At 41.2% G+C, this 4,618-nt stretch overlaps 1 protein-coding gene and 1 pseudogene across 1 annotated transcript in view; both read left to right on the forward strand.

The window, feature by feature from the left end:
• Positions 1-4,618, forward strand: part of LOC115070594 (bromodomain-containing protein 8-like) — a gene marked incomplete at its 5' end in the record, with an annotated part of 59,725 nt that overhangs the window by 23,504 nt on the left and 31,603 nt on the right. The gene's annotated exons all lie outside the window — the stretch shown is intronic.
• On the forward strand, positions 1,157-1,293 carry LOC115070599 (annotated as a pseudogene).

A 4,618-nucleotide genomic window follows, 5' to 3' on the forward strand; every position in this document is an offset into this window, starting at 1 on the left:
TATATAAAATAAGTCAAACCTGGAAATCAGCAAGTGTTCATCAATAAGTAAATTATCAAGTAATTTATTATACATAGAATGCAGCCATTGAAGAGACTGATTCATGTATAATTACATGTATCCAAGGGAGTTTAAGAGATAAAAGCCAATGTCAAAAATATGTTTGGAGGGGGGTGGGGTCTGGAGGGATGGCTCAGTGGTTAAGAGAACTGAATGCTCTTGCAGAGGACCAAGATTCAATTCCCAGCACCCATATGGTGGCTAACAACTGTCTATAACTCCAGTTCCAGGGGCACTGATGCCCTCTTCTGACCTCCATGAGTATTACATAACACAGGTGCATTTACACACATGCAGGCAATATACTCAAAATTAAAGTAATGGGGCTGGAGAGATGGCTCAGTGGTTAAGAGCACTGACTGCTCTTGCAGAGGACCCATGTTTGATTCCCAGCACCCACATGGTGGCTACAAACCATCCTTAACTCCAGATCCAGGGGAATCTAATGCCCTCTTCTGACTTCCGTGGCATTGCATGACACGGGTACACTCACATACATGAAGGCAATACACTCAAACACATAAAATAAAAATAATAAAGATTTTTTTTTAAGTAGTAAATAAAATACAAAAAAAAAAAAAAAACCAACAAAAAAATGTATAAGGGCTGGAGAGATGGCTCAACAGTTAGCAACACTGGCTGCTCTTGCAAAATGCCCAGGTTTGGTTCCCGGTACCCATAAGGTGGCTAACAACCATCAGTAACTCCAGTTCCAGGGGGATTCAACGCCCTCTTCTGGCTTCTTCAGGCATTGCATGCATGTAGTGCAATTATATACATGCAGGCAAAACATTTATACATATAAAAGAAAAATAAACATTTAAAAAATGTATAGTATTTATGTATTTGAATTATGCAATAGTGATGGTATTAAACAAATATGAATGTCTATTTTGAAAATTATAACATGGGGCCTGGAGAGATGGCTTAGTGGATAAGAGCACTGACTGCTCTTACAGAGGACCCAGGTTTGATTCCTAACACCCACATGGTGGCTAACCATCTGTAACTCCAGTTCCAGAGGAATCCGACACTGCCTTCTGACCTCTACAGGCATTGCACGACACAGGTGCACTTACACACATGCAGGCATAACACTCATACACATAAAATAAAAATAAATATTTTTAAAAATTATATATGGAGGCAGAAGGAAAGGGCTTAGGCCCTCTTGTGTCATGTCTTCAGTGCCAGCAGCTTCCTGTTCACCAGTTGTCAAACACCAGGACACAGGTACATTTGGAAAATCATCATAATAAAATAATAATGATAATAAATTATATATATATATATATCTGAAAAGAGGCAAGAGCTGTGTCCGTCTTGTTCATTATACTCTTCCCAGAACTAACCCAGTGCCTTTGAATATATTTGATAAATGATTGATTGCTGGGTTAAATCTATTTGCCATCTTAGATTTAGTCATACTTACAGTGTGAGCATGTGGCATTACTGATATGCAGATGCTGGTTTCTGTTTCTGTTCCTATGCATCTAATAGTAAACTTTGATTGCAGGTAGCTTATTTAATGGAGCCATTATGCATTAGCAGCAAAGAATCAAGTGAAAATTGTTGTCCTTCATCTGATACCAGGCAACAAGAGGAAATGGAAACTACTGAAGTGAAAGAGGAGCCCTGCAGAGAGACTGAAGAGCTTTTAGCCAAGGTAGATCCTTTAGTGGCTGAAAAGAAGCTACTGGGAGATTATGGAAAGCTAGAGGCGTCTCCAGCCTCCTCAGATTTTTATGCAGTTCAGGGGCTACCCACAGAGAATGAAGAGGTAAGCAAATAACTTAAATCAACTGATTTTCACAAGAAGGTGAATCAGAGTGTCTAGAACATATAACTACAGACAGTTAAACTTCTTGGGTTCAAATTCTGGTTAGCACCAGTTTTATCCTCGTGATCTTGTGTGTTACTAAATATCTAGAAGCTCTGTTTCCCTGCTACAAATAATAGTGCTCTACTTAAAAGGTTTCTTGTAAGGTGTTGTTTTGTTGTTTGTCTTTAATTTTTTTATTTTATGTGTATGAGTGTATTGACTGCATGTATGTAAGTACACCCGTGTCATGTAATGTCCACAGAGGCCAAAAGAGGGTGTCGGATCCCCTGGAACTGGAGTTATGGTTGTTAGCTGCCATATGGGTGCTGGTAATCGAACCTGGGTTCTCTGCAAGAGCAGACAGTGCTCTTAACCACTGAGCCATCTCTCCAGCCCCTGTTTGTTTTGAGACAGGGTTTCACTATTTAGTTTTGACTGGCCTGAAACTCACTTCATGCATTTATTAATTGGCATTCTGGAAGCACCATTCTTCATCAGCTATTTGGATATTTTGAAATATAGTTTAGACGCATGAGAAACTTCATTATTTTTTTTTTTTTCTTCTTAGTATAATGATATCCAGGTTGGCCTCAAACTCACAGAGATCCACTTACCTTTGCCTCCAGAGTGCTGGGATTAAAGGAGCATACAATCAAACCTGGCTTTGGTGCAGTTTAAAATCAACAGTTCAGCAAGGCATGATATCACATCCCTGTAATTCCAGCACTCAGGAGCCAAAGGTAGGAGGATCAGAAGTTTGAAGTATCCTTGGCTATATAAGGAGTTCAAGACCAGCCTGGGCTACATGACACCCTGTTTCAAAACACAATGTTGAGAGTGACCTCAACTGGTATGCCGCTTACTTAGCATTCATAAAGCCCTGGGTTTGAGCCCTAGCACCAAATAAACAAGGCATGATGGTGCACTCTTGTAATCCCAGCACTTGGGAGGCAGAGGCAGGCAGACCTCTGTGAGTTTGAGGCCAGCCTGGTCTACATAGTGAGTTCCAGGTCAGCTGGAGCTATAGGAAGACCCTGTCTCAAAAAGACCAAAAAAAAAAAAATCAATAATATGGGTAAATAACCAAATGGCAAAGGGCCTGTGAGATGGCTCAGCAGATAAAGGCTCTTACCACCAAACCTGAAGACTTGAGTTCAAATTCCTAGAACCCACATGGTAAAAGGAGAGAACCTACTCCCCTAGAATGTCCTCTGACCTTCGTACTCACACATGAACAAACACATAAATGTAATAAACATTTAAAAATAAATATGAAGCTGGGTGTGGTGGTGCACACCTTTAACCCCAGCACTTGGGAGGCAGAGGCAGGTGGATCTCTGAGTTTGAGGCCAGCCTGGTCTCCATAGCGAATCCAGGCCAGCTAGGGCTATAGGGAAACCCTGTCTCAAAAAGACCAAAAAAAAAAAAAAAAAAAAAAAAAAAAAAAGAGAATAATGGAACTTATGTCAAGCAGTTAGCATAATGTATGGCTCATATTAAATAAACGTTGTGGAAAGCGGGAATTGCCTCTTCCTGAATTCATCTAATCCCAACCACAGCCATCTTGGTTCTGGTGTACTGAGGAAAAATTTATACTCAAACACAAGCAGAGCAGGTAGTCAATTTATTTTTAGCAGGCAAGAAAGCAGGAGCAGAAACTATACCTTCCTGCATGCAGAGCAGTACAAGCTAATGGGCTGTGACAAACAACCGTCTCTAATATCTGGACTGACAAGTCTTGGCCTACCTTTTTTTGTTGTTGTTATTGTTTTTGCTTTTATGAGACAGGGTCTCACTGTAGCTCTGCCTGGTCTGGAACTTCCTATGTCAATCAGGTTAGCCTCACAGAGATCTTCCTGTCTCTGCCTCCAAAGTGCTGGGATTAAAGGTATGTGCCACCATGCTCCACTTGGCCTACCATTTTTCACCCCTTTGCCTCCTCTTGGGCTGTCTGGAGTGATCTCCTTCCTGGAATAGGCAGAGATTTTCTTAGAAGACGTCCTTCTCCATACTTTAGTCTGGTTTGTTACAATTAGATGTATTAGATATAGGATTATATGTAAAGGTATAAACTACCTAAAATTGAAAAGTTTACTAGGGTAAAGGGGAATGATGCCTTGTGCTCCTCAGGGAGGGGCCCCATAGAATCTGGTCAGAGCATGCTGAGACCTGTTTTAATCTTCCCCTCTTTCTTCATGTTGGGGATCAAACTCAGTTTCATGCATGCATGCTAGTAAAACACTCTACCACTGAGCTATGGCTCCCTCCCCATTTTCTTACTTAGTTGTGTCATACCTAGCTGAAAGTTGTGTTCTTGCTGTTTTTTTTTTTAAAAATATTTCATTGGGCTGGAGATGGTTCGGCGTTTATGAGCGCTGGCTGTTCTTGCAGAAGATCCAGGTTCAAATCCCAGCACTCACATGGCAGCTAACAACTGTCTGTAATTCCAGTCCCAGGGGATCTCACAGCCTCTTCTGACCTCCACGGGCATTGCACGACACGGGTGCACTTACCTACGTGCAGGCAATACACACAACACATAAAATAAAAATAATAAATAAAATATTTAAAAATATATATGTACGTGTGCATTGCTTGTATATAGGTAAGTGCACCCGTGTCATGCAATGCCTGCAGAGGACAGAAGAGGCTGCCAGATCCCCTGGGACTGGAGTTACAGACAGTTGTTAGTTGCCATGTGGGTGCTGGGATTCGAACCCTGGAGTATTCTACAAG

This window comes from Nannospalax galili, unplaced genomic scaffold, assembly GCF_000622305.1.
Source record: "Nannospalax galili isolate Female #2095 unplaced genomic scaffold, S.galili_v1.0 scaffold856, whole genome shotgun sequence".
NCBI lineage: Eukaryota > Metazoa > Chordata > Mammalia > Rodentia > Spalacidae > Nannospalax > Nannospalax galili.